Source organism: Littorina saxatilis, unplaced genomic scaffold (genome assembly GCF_037325665.1).
Source record: "Littorina saxatilis isolate snail1 unplaced genomic scaffold, US_GU_Lsax_2.0 scaffold_518, whole genome shotgun sequence".
Classification (NCBI taxonomy): Eukaryota; Metazoa; Mollusca; class Gastropoda; order Littorinimorpha; family Littorinidae; genus Littorina; species Littorina saxatilis.
Genome location: NW_027125737.1, coordinates 84,763 through 91,046, shown reverse-complemented (window position 1 = coordinate 91,046; position 6,284 = coordinate 84,763). Strand labels below are relative to the sequence as shown.

The window sequence follows — 6,284 nt, the reverse complement described above, 5'->3', positions numbered from 1 at the left end:
CCCCCCCCCCCCCCCCCCACACACAGTCTGCACAAATCAGACAGCACAACACACTAATCATACGACACAGTATTGAACAGCGGGGGTAACATGTGTAACCTGCTTTTCTTCCACCCCCCCCCCCCCCTCACTCTGCACACATCACAATACACAACAGATTAATCATACGACACAGTGATGAGCAGCTGGGGTAGCTTGTTTAACCTCCTCTTCATCCACTCACCCCCCCCCCTCCCACCCTGCTCACATCATCAAACATACGACACATCAATCATACGAGTCATACGACACAGTAATGAGCAGCAGGGGTAGCGTCTCTTCTTACTCCCTCCCCCTCCCCCAAACTCGCAGTGCTGTAAAAGAAATGGGGGGGGGTGGGGGGGGGAGGGGGGGGGGGGGGGGGAGTGGGGGGGGGAGACAGGAGGACAGGGAAACGAAGGGTTTAATGCCGACAATATTGTGTAAAATTGAACTCCAAGTCCAAGTAAACATGAAAGGAAGCAGGGTAATTTGAAAATATAACTGATGCGCAAGAAAGGAAAGCTGTGGCCGTATTTGGTTTGAATACAAGAACTGTATTCCTTTGAAGTTCATAATATGCAAATGAACAAATTTAAACATGATGTGCAAAACACAAAAAAGCTCTTGTTGACAAGAATCAACTGAAATTAGTATGCAACCATGTGATTTTCTTCATTTTGTTTGTGTTTTTTAGCCCTTCAATTTTTTTATAAATGGATTCTTGTCCTGATATTATGATGTGCTTAATTCCACAGCCCTGATCATGTACGAGAAAAACCCATTATGAATGGGTGCTTTTTAGTGACGGTAGTCTTCTGTCCAGTTTGACAGTCATCAGAAACACTGTGCTTCTGTATTTGTTTCTAGAAATAGACTAGAATTTCATTTGCTCGACATCAAAACACTGGAAAAGGGCAAATCAAATGTGCCATGTGCAGAGGTATTAAGACGGCAAGTCAAGTACATTGTGTGCACAGGTTTGATTCTCATACCTGTAAAATGTGTGGATAATACTGTTACTAAATGTTGTGCCAGATAAAGGCAAAAAAGATTGAGATTTCTTTCTTTTAATCTTTGATCCTCTGCCTGCCTTTTGCACTCCCCATTACCTTTTTCTGTAGCATTTAAACTACCTTCTCGGTAAAGCTGTGAAATGTCCGAGCACAATCTTGAGAAGAAGAAAACGGATGAGGGGAGGGAATGAATCCCATCTTTTTGGTCATGTCAGTGTAAACAGCGCTTTTAATCTTAAAAGACTCCCCCCCCCCTTTCCCCGTCGCGATATAACCTTGAACGGTTGAAAACGACGTTAAACACCAAATAAAGAAAGAAATCTTAAAAGACTTCCCTGCTTACCAAAGATTTTGATTCTGAGACAGGAAAAGAAATGATGTCCACATTACTTGGTACTGAATTTTTTTTCATGTGGCACAAAGTTACGGCTGTTGAACCAAATTGTTTCAGACACTAGCAATTATGTTGCAGACGGGTACGTTTCTGACATGTGACCTCAGCTCGAGAATCAATCACAAACCCCACCCCCATCTCCACTCTTACCCTACCCTTCAAGTTCCAGCCCCCCTACCCACTCCATCTCCACCTTTTGGGTGTTTTGTTTTGTTTTGTTTTGGTTTGTTTTTAAAGTGTTCCTCTTCTTTTTGTTGCAAGTAGCAGCTGGAAGTTCAGGTCATTCTTTCTTCCTCCGAAAGTATACCTCAAGGCTGCACCAAAGTAATATTAGTTATGAAATGTACTCTTGTTACTGGAGGGTACAGGTTCAGTCAAGTCTAGTATACATGTACTGCAGAGTTTGTGCCGAGTGCTGCAGAACTTTTGTTGTGCTTTTTGCTGAAGCTTCTGTTTATGCTGAGGTGCAAGGCTAAATCTGTCCATGTAGTGGGGCTTTTATGTTTGCTAGCAAAGTAATCCCATATGATTCTTGTTAATACAGCTCTGGGTATATGTATATAAGTTTGTTTCTTCTCAAAGTTGTGCTGGTTTCTGATACTCTTTGTTTCAAAAGGAACAGCCTGTGTAGTAATAGATGTTTGTCAGACAAGCCTGTTTTTACATTTAGTCAAGTTTTGACTAAATGTTTTAACATAGAGGGGGAATCGAGACGAGGGTTGTGGTGCATGTGTGTCTGTGTGTGTGTGTAGAGCGATTCAGAGTAAACTACTGGACCGATCTTCATGAAACTTTACATGAGAGTTCCTGGGAATGATATCCCCAGACGTTGTTTTCATTTTTTTTTTTATAAATATCTTTGATGACGTCATATCCGGCTTTTTGTGAAAGTTGAGGTGGCACTGTCACACCCTCATTTTTCAATGAAATTGATTGAAATTTTGGCCAAGCAATCTTTGACAAAGGCCGGACTTTGGTATTGCATTTCAGCTTGGAGGCTTTGAAATTAATTAATGAGTTTGGTCATTAAAAATCTGAACATTGTAATTTGAATTCTTTTTTTTATAAAACGATCCAAAAACAATTTTATCTTATTCTTCATCATTTTCTGATTCCAAAAGCATATAAATATGTCACATTTGGATAATAAAACAAGCTCTGAAAATTAAAAATATAACAATTATTATTTAAATTAAATTTCCTAAATCGATTAAAAAATAATTTCATCTTATTACTTGTCGGTTTCTGATTCCAAAAACATATAGATATGATATGTTTGGATTAAAAACAACCTCAGAAAGTTAAAAAGAATAAAGATACAGAAAAGCGTGCTATCCTGCACAAGCGGTGGACTGACGATGCTACGATTATACGGTCTTGGTGAAAAAATGCAGTGTGTTCAGTTTCATTTTGTGAGTTCGACAGCTTGACTAACTGTTGTATTTTCGCCTTACGCGACTTGTTTGTTTCTCATGCAGAATGGTATGCACATGTATTACTAAATACCTTGAGCAGCAGTATCTACTTATGCAGAGGGAATGGCTAAATGAAAGTAAGTCAGGTATGATACACATCAATCTTTTACTTAAGTTTTTTGACTCACATGCGAAGCAAAAGTGAGTCTATGTACTCACCCAAGTCGTCCGTCCGTCCGTCCGTCCGGACGTCCGTCCGTCCGTCCGGAAAACTTTAACGTTGGATATTTCTTGGACACTGTTCAGTCTATCAGTACCAAATTTGGCAAGATGGTGTATGATGACAAGGCCCCAAAAACATACATAGCATCTTGATCTTGCTTCAAGGTCAAGGTCGCAGGGGCCATAAATGTTGCCTAAAAAACAGCTATTTTTCCCATTTTCTCTGAAGTTTTTGAGATTCAATACCTCACCTATATATGATATATAGGGCAAAGTAAGCCCCATCTTTTGATACCAGTTTGGTTTACCTTGCGTCAAGGTCACAGGAGCTCTTCAAAGTTGGATTGTATACATATTTTGAAGTGACCTTGATCCTGAACTATGGAAGATAACTGTTTCAAACTTAAAAATTATGTGGGGCACATATTATGCTTTCATCATGAGACACATTTGGTCACATATGATCAAGGTCAAGGTCACTTTGACCCTTATGAAATGTGACCAAAATAAGGTTTGTTTGTTTGTTTGTTTGTTTATTTGTTGCTTAACGTCCAGCCGACTACGCAGAGCCATATCAGGACGAGGAAGGGGGGGATGAAGGGGGCCACTTGTCAAGCGATTCCTGTTTACAAATGCACTAACCCATTACTTGTGTCCCAGCAGGCTTTAGTAAAACTAAATTAATACCTACTGGAAGATTACCAGTTTCCAGTATGTTAAAATAGGCTTAACCTATCTACTGCTGGACTTACATCAGAACACTAACAGATTAAACTATACATGAATCGCGAGACAAGCGGCAAGAGAAGAGATTTTTGGAAAAAATACAGGTGAATGAGCAAGAAGGCAGACAAAAGAAAAGAATTCATGAAGAAAAAGAGAGCATGACAGGAAAGAGGAACCAAAAATCTACCTAACAGCAAACTAGAAAGCTCCTGCGGTTCCAAAAACAGGAGGGGCCTTTAATTTCATAACCGTAGTGCCCCACTGCGGGACCCAAAATAAGGTAGTGAACCACTAAAAGTGACCATATCTCATGGTAGAAAGAGCCAATAAGCACCATTGTACTTCCTATGTCTTGAATTAACAGCTTTGTGTTGCATGACCTCGGATGACCTTGACCTTGGGTCAAGGTCACATGTATTTTGGTAGGAAAAATGTGTAAAGCAGTTCTTAGTGTATGATGTCATTGCTAGGTTTAATTATTTGACCTTGACCCTGAATGTCAAGGTCATGTAAAGGTCAAGGTCAAGCATGTGAGTCGTATGGGCTTTGCCCTTCTTGTTGTTTTTTGGATCAATTTTAAGTTAAAAGTACATGAGTTATGTGGGGAGCAAGTTGAAGGAAAACCTTCTTGCAACAGAACTCCTGTAGATTTAAAAAAAATTGGTCTTGGAGAGGCCAGGAATTTGGAAATACACATTGATCTGAAAAGACAGACGAAGTAAAAAAGTAGAGGTTAGTTCGGCCTTTTCTTTCCATTTTTGACATCCACTCCATGAGAATGATATTACGATTGTGAGTAGCCCCTTGTAATATGGTGTATATAGTTCCTTTTTTGGCTCAGCTTTTGTGTCCTTTCTTTCTCTGCGGCTTTTATAGAAACCACAGTCCTTGTAAAAAGAATTTGTTTGCTTCTGCTTATTTATTAAAAAAAAACATTTTGTGCTGTAAACAAACCTGTGATTCTTTGATCGGGAAGTGTGTATAATACGTACAGACATATCATAAATTCATTCCACTATTGCTTTTTTTTTTTAACAAATAAGTTTTGTTTTGTGTGAAGGTTTAAATTATTCATAATTGTGTATTTTGGGATTTGTCTGTCTCACTTTGCTTGCACACTGCTTAATATGTGAATATGCTTTTGCTTTCTGCTCTAATGTCTTCCAGCTTTCATCTTGTTTCCATCATTTCCGTTAAGTCCTGTTTGCATGTTTGTTTCTTGTGTAGTGGAGGAGTGGAAGGGTAGTACATGTAGTAGATACGAAGCCCAAGTCCAAGCGTCTTGTTTCAACTTTTTATTCAAGAAAACAATGCAAGGAAACGTAGAGGCCGAAGGCGAAACCCGTAGACAGCAAAGCAAGTGTAGTGTCGTGTTCAGCTGCTAGGAGCGAATGCATGCTTATGCGACGAAAATACAGTTTAACGACCTCTCTGCTTAGAGCAATTTGGGTCAAAGATATCAGAGCCGAAGCTCTACGATGTGTGCCTGGGTGAAGATGAGCAACAACAACAACAACAAAAAAAAAAACTTTTACTTTCCGTAATGGAAATGCTGGAAGAACAGGATTTAAAATCAATTCCTTGCAGGAGATACACGATTGTAGAGATTTATTCTTTCATTCCGAGGCAGAAATGCTTTTGTATTCAAGAAACGTGGAACGTTGCTATTCCGGAAGGGAATTGATTTGATTTGTTGGTACTTTAGAATAAAATTGTGAAAAGTGGCATCCGACTGATCATGGCAAAGGAGTGAGTGTCAGACCAAGGAGGGTCGTGGTGGAGAAGCTGAGGCACCCTCTACGTACTTGTGGATTCGGCGGCTAGTCAACTGGCGAAAAGCAAACCCGGTCCTCCCTAGGACCTATACTGGCCGGTTAAAAACATATGTACAGGGCTGCGACTTTATGTCGGTTTATTCATCAACGCCTTTATGGCACCCTCTGTCTACAGAGGCATGGGAAGGGGATCAGGTGAGGAGGCCAGAGATGTGTCTCTGTAACCCCCTCTGGGGTGGGGGTGAGAAAAAGAGGATAGGCTATTTACACTGTCATACACAGTCGTTCGCATACTCTCGCACAGCTACAAAGGCCACCCTCTTCCTCCCAAAAGAGACGGACGTCTCAGATATGGTAGGCAGAGGCTGGCTGTCTAATCTAATATATACACCTAAGGTGACACATGGAATATATGAATGTAACGTGGCATTAACTATAAGCCTAGCGCACGGGACACACGCGACCTCGGCCCCGCCGGCGGAAACACGGCAGGTGGGCGAGTGCAGCGAAGGAAATGATTTGTTCATAATAAAAATAATAGTAATAACAATAATAATAATAATAGTAAATAATTAAAGAGTAAGGAATAACTTACAAGTGCACGGGCCACACGCGATTTCGGCCCCGTCGGCGGAAAACACGGCAGGTGGGCAAGTGCAGCGAAGGAAGTGGTTGGTTCATAATAATAATAATAATAATAATAGCAATAATAATAGTA

General features: G+C 40.4%; 1 long non-coding RNA gene across 1 annotated transcript; it reads left to right on the top strand.

The window, feature by feature from the left end:
• The first annotated feature begins 2,501 nt into the window (after positions 1 to 2,501).
• On the top strand, positions 2,502 to 6,081 carry LOC138954205 (uncharacterized). The gene is made up of 2 exons (XR_011451749.1): positions 2,502 to 3,576; positions 4,072 to 6,081. It is a non-coding gene; the product is annotated as an uncharacterized lncRNA (long non-coding RNA).
• The last annotated feature ends 203 nt before the right edge of the window (positions 6,082 to 6,284 follow it).